The 15657-nt window shown below is 47.2% G+C and overlaps 1 protein-coding gene and 1 pseudogene across 1 annotated transcript in view; one reads left to right on the top strand and one right to left on the bottom strand.

Moving 5' to 3' along the window:
- The window catches only part of LOC124712066, a 256717-nt gene that overhangs the window by 164260 nt on the left and 76800 nt on the right, over positions 1-15657 (top strand). The gene's annotated exons all lie outside the window — the stretch shown is intronic.
- Positions 4042-4160, bottom strand: LOC124712751 (annotated as a pseudogene).

Here is a 15657-nt window from a genome sequence, read left to right as displayed (position 1 = left end):
GAAATCTTATGGGACTTAACTGCTAAGGTCATCAGTCCCTAAGCTTACACAATACTGAACCTAAATTATACTAAGGACAAACACACACACACCCATGCCCGAGGGAGGACTCGAACCTCCGCCGGGACCAGCCGCACAGTCCATGACTGCAGCGCCTAAGACCGCTCGGCTAATCCCACGCGGCGCAGGCCCTAACTCTAGCATCTAGATGGCGAATACAGTCCTTGGATACGTTATGCCACACGTGCTCGAACTGCTCACGTAGCTCTGTAAGAGTTGTTGGCTGACGAGCCGTACGAGTCACTTCTCGTCCCATCATAATCCACACGTGCTCGACTGCAGACAGTCCGGAGATCCTGCTGGCCAGAGCATACTGAGTTTCACGGACAGTGTGTGGGCGAGCATTATCCTGTTGGAATACCACACCCCCTTCTTGTTCCAGGAACGTCAAAAGAATGGGTCCAATGACATTCTGCACGTGCCGAGCGCTAGTTAGCGTCCGCTCCAGAAACACCACAGGCGAACGAGAGTTGTAGCTTACCACTCCCCAGACCACAAGGCTCGAGGTGGGCTCAGTGTGTCTTGAATGAATGCACTCTGCGAGACAGCACTCACCTGGTCTAGATGGTAGGCGCACATCCATATTCCAGGTCATGCTTTGACGGCACCAGTTAAGTCGTGCACAGTGCTGTGCCGTGAGAGTAAAACGGGCTATAGGTGTGCGCTCCCGTAGTCCCATTGCTAATGACCGGTTTGCAACAGTTCGTGTTGATGCGTCTGGGCTCAGAAATTCTCATCTGTGTTGTGGTAACTGTACGATCTGCCACTGCTTCCCTTACAATATGACTATCCTGGCGGGAGACTGTGCAGCGTGGACATCGAGAACCCCATCTACGGGTGTGAGAATGTTGGCGTGACTACTGATACCAGCATGAAACTTCCTGGCAGATTAAAACTGTGTCGCCGACCGAGACTCGAACTCGGGACCTTTGCCTTTCGCGGGCTTGGTAGAGCACTTGCCCGCGAAAGGCAAAGGTCCCGAGTTCGAGTCTCGGTCCGGCACACAGTTTTAATCTGCCAGGAAGTTTCATATCAGCGTACACTCCGCTGTAGAGTGAAAATTTCATTCTAGAGTTGATACCGGCATTGTTGCACTACTGTCACAGCACGTCCAACTTACGTTGCTGTCCTCCGAAAGTACCATCCCGCCACTCGGAATTCAACGATTTGACCCCTTCCAAACTCTCTCAGTTGGCTTTAGGAAGCACGAGTGTGTCTCCGTGGCATGATTGCCTGCTTCACACGTTTGCATCATACTGAGCTTTCTGGCTGTGAGCATTCCCTACTAAAGGGTACGTGCAGATGGTGCTCCGTTAGCTATGCCACTACGCTATTTGGTGGTGGACGACGTTGCAACCACACCCCAAGTGGCATATCTCATGATCAGATCAAAATCTACGTCGTCTTTTCCCGCAGGTGTTCGATACAGTTACGCGCTGTCGCCTGATAAAACAGCCTACGGAATATCAGACCAGCTGTGTGGCTGGATTGAAGAGTTTTTAGCAAACAGACCACAGCATGGTGTTCTCAATGGAGAGACGTCTACAGACGTTAAAGTAGCCTCTGGCGTGCCACAGGGGAGTCTTATGGGACCATTGCTTTTCACAATATATATAAATGACCTAGTAGATAGTGTCGGAAGTTCCATGCGGCTTTTCGCAGGTGATTCTGTAGTATACAGAGAAGTTGCAGCATTAGAAAATTGCAGCGAAATGCAGGAAGATCTGCAGCGGATAGGCACTTGGTGCAGGGAGTGGCAACCGGCCCTTAACATAAATGTAATGTATTGCGAATACATAGAAAGAAGGATCCTTTATTGTATGATTATATGATAGCGGAACAAACACTGGTAGCAGTTACTTCTGTAAAATATCTGGGAGCATGCGTGCGGAACGATTTGAAGTGGAATGATCATATAAAATTAATTGTTGGTAAGGCGGGTACCAGGTTGAGATTCATTGGGAGAGTCCTTAGAAAATGTAGTCCATCAACAAAGGAGGTGGCTTACAAAACACTCGTTCGACCTATACTTGAGTATTGCTCATCAGTGTGGGATCCGTACCAGGTCGGGTTGACAGAGGAGATAGAGAAGGTCCAAAGAAGAGCGGCGCGTTTCGTCACAGGGTTATTTGGTAAGCGTGATAGCGTTACGGAGATTATCAAACTCAAGTGGCAGACTCTGCAAGAGAGGCGCTCTGCATCGCGGTGTAGCTTGCTGTCCAGGTTTCGAGAGGGTGTGTTTCTGGATGAGGTATCGAATATATTGCTTCTCCCTACTTATATCTCCCGAGGAGATCACGAACGTAAAATTAGAGAGATTCGAGCGCGCACGGAGGCTTTCCGGCAGTCGTTCTTCCCGCGAACCATACGCGACTGGAACAGAAAAGGGAGGTAATGACAGTGGCACGTAAAGTGGCCTCCGCCACACACCGTTGGGTGGCTTGCGCAGTATAAATGTAGATGTAGTGTACTTTGTCTTTAACGTGAGGAAATGGCTCCTCAGCGCGAAACAGCAGGAATTGACAAATCGTAGAGGGCCACACGTCACTCTTGCCGTGTGCCGATAGCTTCAGCAACGGATTGGAAAGTGTTCCGGCCGCGGCCCGGGGTGTTTGGGCCCGCTCCCCCTTAAGCCGGAGCTGGAGTAATTGGCGGGTGGCCGCGGGGGCAACGCACGCAGCCCGGCAGCGGGCCCGCAGCGCGGCTCCGCGCTACGCACGTGCGTGCGCCGCTTTGTGCTCCGGTCATGGACCTCGGCCGCCACCAGCCGCCGACCGCCGACCCGAACCTTCTGCAGACGCGCCGCGCCGCGCCTCTCCACCCCCGCGCCACACTGCAAGCAAATACGCATGCGCAGACGGGCGCGCCCGTACTGTCCCGCGTAGCCAAACACACGCACACTGGCTGCTATGTGCGAGACCACACACACACACACACACACACCAACTCACTCTCTTCGAATTACGCTTCCTGTGTCCCAGTTCCCGGGGCTCCGAGTATCGGGTTCTGCGTAAAACTTGAGAAGTTTTAGCGAGCATCCTGCCCTCTGGCACACGCATGGCTTTCACTCGAGGGGAGAGCGTGTCGGTTTTACCTAAAGCAGGACCGTCGTAGGTGAAGCAAAGTAAATTCAGCCATTTATTAACTTAAACCACTTTTACACGAGCTGCTTTCTTGCCTCAACCGACTTCTAGTAGAAAGTGAGTCTACTGCGACACCCGCGGCATACTGATGATGATCTGAGTCTCACCTTAAACGAGTGGCCATTTTTGTTTACACGTCGGCGCCAAAATTGCGTGTGTCTTGAGAGCTGTTTACTGTGCAGCTTTGCTTATGAACTGAGAGGAATGAATGACCTTTTTTTTTCATTTTTCAATAAACCAGGTGGCTGACCAGCCGCCTGTGGGTATATGGCTGGTCCTTTTTTTACCACAAAAAATACTTTTGTGATATACCCAACAAGGTTTTCTGGTCTCTTAGCCATCGTGAATGGCCGCAAGTTTGTTAGCTTCCGGCCACCCTCGATGTTGCCCGTCCCTGCCAAGTGGAGGCGCACCAGCTTCTGCGTTGTTCACCTTTATCTTTTATTCTTGAGTGATATCACATTTCTGTGTACATGCTTTAACAGTTTAGATGCAATTTGGAATTCAATCTCGATATGTTTTACGAAAAAGGCTTTAAAATAAAGAAAGGAAACAAATGAAGGACCATTCTTCTTTTAAAAATTCGATAAATAGTACGATAATTAAGGAACTAAACTCTAAACTGAACTCCCTCAGAAGACGCCTCAGAAGGCCCACTGGAGCAGACCGACCGCCGTGTCATCCTCAGCCGAAGGCGTCACTACTCGTGGATACGCAGTGGGGTGTGGTGAGCACCCCGCTCTCCCAGTCGTTGACAGCTTTCGTGACCAGAGCCGCTACGTCTCATCAAGTAGCTCTTCAACTGGCTCCACAAGGACTGAGTGCACCCCACCCCGATTGTCAACAGGGCTCGGCAGACCTGAACGGTCACCCATCCAAGTACTAACCAAGCCCGACAGTGCTTAACATCGGTGATCTGACGGGAACCGGTGTTACCACTACGGCAAGGCCGTAGGCTTAAGGATTTGCCAAGTTTATATGACCAAAGCAAAATTTATAGTAGATATGCATATATACTCAGGAAACGACTGTGAAGTGCATGGCATGGAGTACGTCTCATCGTGCCCGTTGCTAGGGTTTCTTCCCATTCCGTACACGTATGGAGCGCGGAAAGAATCATTATCTAAATGTCTCCGTGTGTGCTGTGATTAATCGAATCTTGTTCTCACGTTTCCAATGGGCCTTTGCAGAGATGGTAGGCCCACGGTAGATTCTTCACACTGCTGGAAACTGAAAGAAAGGGAAGAGTGTCGCTGAAATATTTCAAAACACCGACATTTATTTGCTCGAGAAATACAGAGCCTTTTACTGTACCCTTGCGTCTTTTATTTTCTTGTGTCAAATAACATGACAAATTACTTTCACTTTGATAGATATGTCGATACAATTTTCATCAGAAAACCTTTGTCTATTCAAATTCTTATTTATGTACAGTGTATGCATTTCTTCGTCCACGTGCTGTAGAATCTATCCACTTCCTTTGGATGTATTCGTCACCATATGCATGAGGTATTTTGCTATGAGCTTAATTTGTTGCTGTAAGGTACGACTTGTTGATGGCTCTTGCATTTTAGTCTTTTGTGTTCAAACCAAAGTCATGTTCGTAGGAACTTTGATCTAATCCGATGCCTTATTTTTACTGCGATGGCTACTTTGGAAAGACGATTGGCACCGCGCTCTTCTACAACACCTCATTAAAAGTCAGTGTCTCCTCATCTTCCATTCCGCACATGTGCACAGTTTGTTATAATACTTAGCTCCGTAGTAACTACGAATTTTGTTGCACTTACTTCTTTGTGGCCGAGGGTGGCCGAGCGGTTCTAGGCGCTGCAGTCTGGAACCGCGCGACCGCTACGGTCGCAGGTTCGAATCCTGCCTCGCGCATGGATGTGTGTGATGTCCTTAGGTTAGTTAGGTTTAAGTAGTTCTAAGTTCTAGGGGACTGATGACCTCAGAAGTTAAGTCCCATAGTGCTCAGAGCCATTTGAACCTACATCTCTCCTACTGAAAAATCCGAAAACCATTTGACACGGTGACGCAGTGCAGACTGTTAACGAGGGTACCAGTGTATGGAACAGGTTCAGAGATATGTGGGATGCTCGAAGATTTCTTAAATAACAGAACTCAGTATGCTGTCCTCAACGACGAGTGTGCATCAGAGACAAGGGTTTCGTTAGTGGCGCACCAGGGGAGTGTGATAGGACCGCTGTTATTTCCTACGTACATAAATAGACTGGCGAGTAGGGTGGACAGCAATGGAGGTTGTTTGCTGATGATATTGTAGTGTACGGGAAGGTGTTGAACTTTGAAGGCTGTAGGGGAATACAAGATGACTTACAGAAAATTTCTCTTTGGCGTGATGAATGGCAATTGGCTTTAAATTTAGTAAAATATAAGTTAATGCGGATGACTAGGAGAAACAAATCCGTAATCCAGAATGAGATTTTCATTCTGCAGTGGAGTATGCGCTGGTAAGAAACTTTCTGGCAGATTAAAACTGTGTGCCGGACCGACACCCGTTAAGATTTTTTTTTTTTTTTTACGCAGAGGGTATCTGCCAGTACCTTGTCTCCTACCTTCCAAACTTAACAGAAGCTCTCCTGCAAACCTTGCAGAACTAGCACTCCTGAAAGAAAGGATATTGCGGAGACATGGCTTAGCCACAGACTTTCTTTCAGGAGTGCCAGTTCTGCAAGGTTCGCAGGAGAGCTTCTGTTAAGTTTGGAAGGTAGGAGACGAGGTACTGGCAGAAGTAAAGCTGTGAGGACGGGGCGCGAGTCGTGCTTGGGTAGCTCAGTGGTAGAGCACTTGCCCGCGAAAGGCAAAAGTCCCGAGTTCGAGTTTCGGTCCGGCACACAGTTTTAATCTGCCAAATCCGTAATGTTCGGATATAGCGTTAGTAGTGTCCTGCTTGACAGTCACGTCATTAAATTTTTTGTCGTAACTTTGCAATGCGATATGAAATGGAACAGGCATGTGAGGATTGTGGCAGGGAATGTGAGCGGTCGACTTCGGATTATTGTGAGAATTTTCGTAAAGTGTGGATCATCTGTAAAGGAGATCGCATATAGGACGCTGGTTCGACCCACTCTTGAGTACGGCTCGAGTGTTTGGGACCCGTACCAGGTCGGATTAAAGGAAGACGTCGAAGCAATTCAAAAGCGGAGTGCTAGATTTGTTACACGTAGGTTCGAACAACACGTAAGTGCTACGGAGATGCTTCGGGAACTCAAATGGAAATCCCTGGAGGGAAGGCGACGTTCCTTTCGAGGAACCGGCATTTGGAGCCGACTTCAGAACGATCCTACTGCTGAGAATGTACATATCGCATACGACCACGAAGATAAGGCACAAGAAATTGGGGCTCATATGATGGCATATATACAGTAGTTCTTCCACGGCTCTATTTCAGGAAACATTCCTCACATACAAAGAAAGAAAAGATGTTATGTGGACATGTGTCCGGAAACGCTTACTTTCCATGTTAGAGCTCATTTTATTACTTCTCTTCAAATCACATTAATCATGGAATGGAAACACACAGCAACAGAACGTACCAGCGTGACTTCAAACACTTTGTTACAGGAAATGTTCAAAATGTCCTCCGTTAGCGAGGATACGTGCATCCACCCTCCGTCGCATGGAATCCCTGATGCGCTGATGCAGCCCCAGAGAATGGCGTATTGTATCACAGCCGTCCACAATACGAGCACGAACAGTCTCTACATTTGGTACCGGGGTTGCGTAGACAAGAGCTTTCAAATGCCCCCATAAATGAAAGTCAAGAGGGTTGAGGTCAGGAGAGCGTGGAGGCCATGGAATTGAACCGCCTCTACCAATCCGTCGGTCACCGAATCTGTTGTTGAGAAGCGTACGAACCCTTCGACTGAAATGTGCAGGAGCTCCATCGTGCATGAACCATATGTTGTGTCGTACTTGTAAAGGCACATGCTCTAGCAGCACAGGTATAGTATCCCGTATGAAATCATGATAACGTGCTCCATTGAGCGTAGGTGGAAGAACATGTGGCCCAATCGAGACATCACCAACAATGCCTGCCCAAACGTTCACAGAAAATCTGTGTTGATGACGTGATTGCAGAATTGCGTGCGGATTGTCGTCAGCCCACACATGTTGAGTGTGAAAATTTACAATTTGATCACGTTGGAATGAAGCCTCATCCGTAAAGAGAACATTTGCACTGAAATGAGGATTGACACATTGTTGGACCATTCGCAGAAGTGTAACCGTGGAGGCCAATCAGCTGCACACGCTGTACATGGTACGGACACAACTGGTTCTCCCGTAGCACTCACCATACAGTGACGTGGTCAACGTTACCTTGTGCAGCAGCAACTTCTCTGACGCTGACATTAGGGTTATCGTCAACTGCACGAAGAATTGCCTCGTCCATTGCAGGTGTCCTCGTCGTTCTAGGTCTTCCCCAGTCGCGAGTCATAGGCTGGAATGTTCCGTGCTCCCTAAGACGCCGATAAATTGCTTCGAACGTCTTCCTGTCGGGACACCTTCGTTCTGGAAATCTGTCTCGATACAAACGTACCGCGCCACGGCTATTGCCCCGTGCTAATACATACCTCAAATGGGCATCTGCCGACTCCGCATTTGTAAACATTGCACTGACTGCAAAACCACGTTCGTGATGAACACTAACCTGTTGATGCTACGTACTGATGTGCTTGATGCTAGTACTGTAGAGCAATGAGTCGCATGTCAACACAAGCACCGAAGTCAACATTACCTTCCTTCAATTGGGCCAACTGGCGGTGAATCGAGGAAGTACAGTACATACTGACGAAACTAAAATGAGCTCTAACATGGAAATTAAGCGTTTCCGGACACATGTCCACATAACATCTTTTCTTTCTTTATGTGTGAGGAATGTTTCCTGATAGTTTGGCCGTACATTTTTGTATTATGGTTCAAATGGTTCTGAGCACTATGGGACTTAATATCTATGGTCATCAGTCCCCTAGAACATAGAACTACTTAAACCTAACTAACCTAAGGACATCACACACATCCAGTAGCGGTCCCGCGGTTCGAGACTGATGCGCTAGAACCGCACGGCCACACCGGCCGGCCCGTTTTGTATTACCCTGTATATGCGAGTCCTAATACTGCGGATCACATTGATCGGTACTACGCGACGCCCGTGTTGCCTCTGACAGGGACACTGCTGGTAAGATCGGGCGGCAGCAGAGCGGGGCGAGGGGCAGCGACCGTTAGGGCTGGCGGCGGCCTTACGGTGCATTGAACTGAGTGAACTGCCAGCCTCATCAGCTGGGAGCGACCACCATCTCCACGTAGCGGTCGTCGCGCTGCCGCTGCCCGACCGATCGGCTGCGTCACGTGACCCGCGGTCCACCACCCACAATCAACCTGCCTCGGTACACCCGCACATGTGTGCAGCGGCCCCCGGCTCGAATCCCGATGGGGGTACATGATTTCGTCACTGCTGCTTGGCCCGCAATGGCAGCAGATATGTTAGGGTCTTGCTCACGTTCACCACACATATGCATCTGCACTCCAGAAGCCAGCCACATGGCGGTGTGTGGCGGAGGGCATTTATGGTACCACTATCAGATCCTCCCTTCCCTGTTCTAATCGCGAATGGCACGTGGCAAGAATGATTTTCGGCAAAATCTCGGGACGAGCTCTAATTTCTCGAATTTCCTCGTTGTAGTCATGTGAACGGAATGGACAGTGTCTTGAAAGGAGGTATAAGATGAACATCAACAAAAGCAAAACGAGGATAATGGAATGTAGTCGAATTAAGTTGGGTGATGCTGAGGGAATTGGATTAGGAAATGAGACACTTAAAGTAATAAAGGAGTTTTGCTATTTGGGGAGGAAAATAACTGATGATGGTCGAAGTGGAGAGGATATAAAATGTAGACTGGCAATGGCAAGGAAAGCGTTTCTGAAGAAGAGAAATTTATTAACATCGAGTATAGATTTAAGTGTCAGGAAGTCGTTTTTGAAAGTGTTTGTATGGAGTGTAGCCATGTATGGAAGTGAAATGTGGACGATAAATAGTTTAGACAAGAAGAGAATAGAAGCTTTCGAAATGTGGTGCTACAGAAGAATGCTGAAGATTAGATGGGTAGATCACATAACTAATGAGGAGGTATTGAACAGAATAGGGGAAGAGTTTGTGGCACAACTTGACAAGAAGAAGGGTAGGACATGTTCTGAGACATCGAGGGATCACCAATTTAGTATTGGAGGGCAGCGTGGAGGGTAAAAATCGTAGAGGGAGACCACGAGATGAATACACTAAGCAGATTCAGAAGGATGTAGGTTGCAGTAGGTACTGGGAGATGAAGAAGCTTGCACAGGATAGAGTAGCATGGAGAGCTGCATCAACCAGTCTCAGGACTGAAGACCACAACAACAGTCATTTTGCGCGACTTATGTGGGAGGAATGTGCTCTCTAGGGATTTCAGTAGTAAACCAGTCGGTGATTCACAACACCTCTCCTGCAGAGCGTGCCACTGGAGTTTATCGAGCATCTCTGCATCGCTTCGCGCCGACTAAACGATACGGTAACGAAACGCGTCGCTCTTCTTCGGATTTTGTCTATTTCTTCTATTAATCCAACCTGATTATCGTCCCAGACTGAAGAGCAACACTCAAAGATCGGTAGAACAAGTGTTCTGCAAGCCATCTCTTTCGTGGATTAATAACATTTCCTTAAGATTCTTCCTATGAATGTCGGTCTGGCATCTGCTTTTCTTATTATTTGTTTTATGTGGTTATTCCACGTAACGTAGCTCCGGATTATGAAAAAAAATTTTCAAATGGGTCTGAGCACTATGTGACTTAACACTGAGGTCATCAGTCCCCTAGAGCTTAGAACTACTTAAACCTAACTAACCTAAGGACATCACACACATCCATGCCCGAGGCAGGATTCGAACTAGCGACCGTAGCGGTCGCGTGGTCCCAGACTGAAGCGCCTAGAACGACTCGGCCACTCCGGCCGGCCTGGATGATGACTCCTACATACTTTATAGTAGTCACTCTTTCCCGCAATTTCTCAGCAGTAGTGTAACTCTACAGTAGTGTACTCCTCCAATGTAGGCGCAACATGTACATTTATTGGCAATCCGACTCAACTGACAGTTGCTACTCCAGTCACCACTCGTCTGGAGGTCTTCCTGCAATTCACTACTGCTGCCGTTGCTGCTCTGTTACAGACAACCGCATCAACTGCGGACGGTCTTAAAGAGCATCCGACGCTTTCTATCATTCATATAGATTGCAAATAATAACTGTCCTATCATACTTCCTTCAAGAACTCCGGAAATTACCTTTACATCTGTCGTTTTTGTTGCGTTAGGAGCGACGTGTTGAGTTCTGTCTGTAAGGAAGTCTTGGAACCCGTCACAAACCTGTAGCCATACAGTCGGATAACTGGCTGAATTAAATATCCGAACGTCCTGGAAGTATACATCTGCAGGTGAACCTAGCGCACCTAGCAAACCACCGTACGGTTTGTGGCGGCAGGTACGTAGTGTAGCAGGATAATCTCTCGCTATTTCATTGGCACTCGAGGAGTAGCAGAAATGAGAACGGCGAGAAACTAAATACCAGAATTGGTTATCACGAAGTAGAAGAAGTAAAGGGATTCCGCTACGTAGGCAGCAAACTAACCTATGTCATGAAATGCAGACGAGCACTAGAAGAAAGGGCATTCCTGACCAAGAGAAGTCTAGTAGTACCAAACATAGGCCTTAAACTTTGGAAGTTTGGAGCACAGCAGTTGATAGAAGAGAAACATGGACTGTGGGAAACCCGGAACAGAAGATAATCGAAGCTTTTGAGATGTGGTGCTACGCACGAATGATGAAAATTAAATGGACTGATTATGTAAAGAATGAGGAAGTTCTACAGGCGAGGAAAGCGATGTATGGAAAACACTGACAAGAAGAAGGGAGATGATGATAGAACATCTGTTAAGTTAGTAGGGAATGGCTTCCACGGTACTACAGGGAGCTGTAGAGGGTAAAAGCCGTAGAGGAAGACAGAGATTGGAGTACATTCAGCAAATAGTTGAGCTCTTTGAGTGAAAAGGTTGGTGCAGGAGAGGATTTCCGTGGCGGGCCGCATCGAATCAGTCAGAAGACTGATCACTCAAGGAACTCGAGAAGAAATACTCTCAATATACCACTGCATAGCCTCAAATTTCTCCTTTATTACCATCCTGGTCATTATGTGAGATGTATGTTGGTGGAAGTAATGCGTTTTTGACTCATTTTTTAGAGTAGCCTTCTGTAAGTTTGTAAGACCTTCCACGACACACGATGTCCCTCTTTTGTCGCGTTCCCTCGTGCAAAGTTTCTTGAGAATTTCTAATGTCACTCTCAGATAGGTACCAAATGATTTCTTTTTAGCTCTATGGCCCGTCCAATGATATTTGTGAAGTATAGCTTGGATCACAACGGCGGTTCAAACGTCCGACCACCTATCCTGATATAGGTTTTCCGTTCCCTAAACCGCTAAAGGCGAAATCCGGGATGGTTCCTTTGAAAACGAGCGTCAATTTCTTTCCCCATCCTTCCCCAATCCACGCCTGCTCTCTGCGCTCGCGTCTCCGTGTCTTAAAGACTCGTTGTCGACAAGACGTTAAAACCTAATCTTCCTGCGCTCTTTCTTCTTCACGCAGCCGTCTCTCTGCTGGATGGAACAGTGTGGTTTATCTTCACTGGGACTGAAACTAAGGCTACTCCTCGCCAGCAGTTGCTGTTGAATATGTGAATGATAGTGAACAAATAGTCATAAAGACAGTATTGAAAGTTACCTGCAAAAGCCAAGAGCCCGGCTTCAAGTTCCGATCAAACAAACAGTTTTAAGTTGCTAGAATGGTTTGTACGTAAGCAGGCGAATAGTAGTGGACCGATGTGCTGTAGCAAGGGTTATTATACAACGCGACATATCATAAAACATCTTCATTCCCCCCATAGCGTGCATTACCTTTACATATGTCGACTTTGTTCCGTTGAGAGCGAACTTTTGCCCGCAGAATATTTAGAGTTGGTTTCCGTGTTTGTGTAGCCAAGGTGATACTATTTAGCCATTTTGGTGTTTATTACAGGTAATATGAATTTAATACGACATGCATTCGATAGCAAGCGAGTATATAAATTCTCAATCAGCAAAGGATTTGGAAGACCAGTGTAACGAAATGGGATAGTGTCTTGAAAAGGGGCTGTAAGATGAACACCAAAAAAACTAAAACAAGTGTAACAGAGCGCAGTCGAATTAAATTGCGTGATGGTGTGAGAATTATATTAGGAAATGACACACTGGATACGGTAGACAAATTTTGCTGGTTGGGGAACAAAATAACTGACGAAAGCAGTAGTAAATGAATATGAAATGCAGACTTGCAGTAAAAAAGAAAGTTCTATAAAAGAGTGATGTATTGGCATCGAAAATAAATGTAAGTATTAATATGGCTGTTATGAAAGTATTTGTGTGCATTGCACCCTTGAACGGAAGCGAAACGTGGACGATAAAGAGTACAAATGGTTCAAATGGCTCTGAGCACTATGGGACTCAACTGCTGAGGTCATTAGTCCCCTAGAACTTAGAACTAGTTAAACCTAACTAACCTAAGGACATCACACACATCCATGCCCGAGGCAGGATTCGAACCTGCGACCGTAGCGGTCTCGCGGTTCCAGACTGCAGCGCCAGAACCGCGCGGCCACTTCGGCCGGCAAAGAGTACAGAGAATAAGATAAAAGTAGTGTTACAGAAGAATGCCGAAAATCAAATGGGTGTATCAGATAACAAATGAAGAGGTGTCTAATTAAGGAGAAAAGAGTTTAATGAAACAACTTGACTAAAAGAAGTAGGTTGACAGTGAAACGTCCCCTTAGAAAAATTAATGAATTACTGTGCTGATAAACCTCTCACATTATTTGATTTTCAAACAGCTGAGCTGAACTGAACGTACTCAGACATTTCGCTCTTTACCTATTCTGATCAACGCTAAACTGACAGCCAATATTTTTAGCGCAACGCAATCTGAGTTTCAATAACCCCCACAAGAGAATGGCCCTGACTAACATTAACCTATACGTTTCACAAATCACTTACATCACAAAAATCTTCTTTACTCGAACTACTGCAATACAGCGAGCGCCACTACTGCCAGCTAAATAAAAGATTCTAACTACTGAAGTCACTAACTATTGATAGGCATAGTTAGCAAACGAAAGATTTTGATAGAGAACAAACAATGTATTTACCTTAATAGTGTTCAAAAGTCATAATATATATATCAGTCCATGATATGCAATATTACAAATCTACTCTTTCTGATGGACACACGTCCAGATCGTCCGCTTTCAAAATTCCGCCATCTCTCTCCCCACATCCACCACTGCTGGCGGCTCACCTCCAACTGCGCAACGCTACGCGCTGTTAACAGCCAACTGCCCAACACTACAATAGCATATACTCCAACAATGCAAACCAACCACAGCCTTCACACAGCACAGTCAGTGATTTTCATATAGAGCGCTACGTGGCGTTAGCAACATAAAAACCTAAACAGCCTACTTACGTTAGGACAGATCCTGAGGCATCAAATACGAGCCAATATTCTTATGGAGGGAAGTGCCGGGAAAGGGGGGAGGGGGAAGCAAGGCAGGATTAGACCATGGCTTGATTACGGCAAGAAGGCTGAAGTGGATGTAGATTGTAGTCTTTGTGCAGAGATAAAGAGGCTTGAGTGGAATAGGCTACGGCGGAGATCTTCATCAAACCATTGTTTTGACTGAAGAGGAGCAGAAACAAGTGTTCTCATCATCTGGAACACACTTCAGCGTTGGCAGTTGCCAGCAAAGAACAGCTGCAGCGTCTGATGTGGAACAGAGACAGAGAGATAACTGGCGTCGAGGTCAAGTATTCCGTCTTTCTCCCCGTAGAAGGCATCGCGCACCTACCTCCTTACTTGCACACCACTCTAGGAAGGTTCTAACCAGCGCACTGTCCGCTGCGTAGCGGAAGATCCATTCTAGAGCACTGAGGATGATCAGCACTTTGAAAGTCTGTGACTCGTACATTCCGCGAGTTCGGTCCGCACAAAAAAGGTCGCCAGCATCCCTGCACCTGCTCGTTTGGCCGCGCGAGGAGTCATTTCCAGTGGCGGAGGGTATAATCAGAGAGGAGAAAGCCGGGGCGCACCCGCGCACCGTAGCGGAGGTTCGCAGAAGCGGCTGCGTTCGCGGAATTCCTCCGGCCGCTGTGACCTCGCGCCGGCCCTGAACCCCGGCCGCGGAGCGTGGGCACTGCCCGGCCCGTATTACACCGGGTTCAGGGCACTTCGAGGTTAACCGGTCTCGGCCCGGTCCCTCTCCACTAACTTGGGCCGCGAGCGCCGTTTGTCTCTTCGCCAAACGGGCGGATGTGACTCAGCGGTGTCGCACGAGGGGGCATCCACTGCTTGTCCAGTGTCCGCAGATGCGCCGTTCGGATTACGAAGCTCGCCCGTCGCCGCTCAGCGCTTGGAGCCACATTTAATGCAGAAAAGATGATAGTGCCACATAACAGAACATGCCGTTCATTCCCTGGCCGTTGTCGAGGGTGGGGTCACCGCTGATCTCCCTCTTTCTAAACCAGTTTTACCTCGCCCGGAATGCCCGCTATTTCTTCCAGAATGGTGTCACTTTTCCTTTCTGTCGCCTACTTCTTTTATTTTTTTTTTTTTTTACTCTTTTCTTTCGTCGCTTGGACGACAGTGAATTACTTACGACACGAAAATGGTATTTACAGTTACTGTGCACGTCATCGAGGTGAGATTAATTAACCCTTTCACTGCGATTTGTTTTTGGTTCAAAATGGTTCAAATGGCTCTGAGCTCTATGAGACTCAACTTTTGAGGTCATCAGTCCCCTAGAACTTAGAACTACTTAAACCTAACTAACCTAAGGACATCACACCCATCCATGCCCGAGGCAGGATTCGAACCTGCGACCGTAGCGGTCTCGCGGTTCCAGACTGTAGCGCCCAGAACCGCACGGCCACTCCGGCCGGCGATTTCTTTTCGGGGTTAAAGACATCGATGAACAGTTATTTTAATTAATGTTGTAGTCAGAAGTAACAATATGAAGAAACCTATTTCCCACTGTTTCATTTTCCAGTTACGGAGGGGTAGCATATACAGACAAAAAAAAGTGTTTAATAAGCTTGGCCTCTAAAACACACACCTTCAGAGCTACGAGCATTTGTTCATCTTCGATAGTGTGAAACACATCTCTTCTACTGAAAAATTGCCCCTATCTCTTAAGCTCTGCACTTTAGAGCCGATCTTTGCTAAACATTTTTTTCTCGTTTTGGTGTAAGCTTGTCGATGTTTCTTGGAGCACCCTGTATAGTGTTATCCTAAGTAGCTCAGGGGCTTCAAAAGACTGCGTAGAAA

The sequence above is a fragment of the Schistocerca piceifrons genome, chromosome 8 (assembly GCF_021461385.2).
Source record: "Schistocerca piceifrons isolate TAMUIC-IGC-003096 chromosome 8, iqSchPice1.1, whole genome shotgun sequence".
Taxonomy (NCBI): domain Eukaryota; kingdom Metazoa; phylum Arthropoda; class Insecta; order Orthoptera; family Acrididae; genus Schistocerca; species Schistocerca piceifrons.
This window is presented reverse-complemented; position numbering and strand designations above follow the sequence as displayed.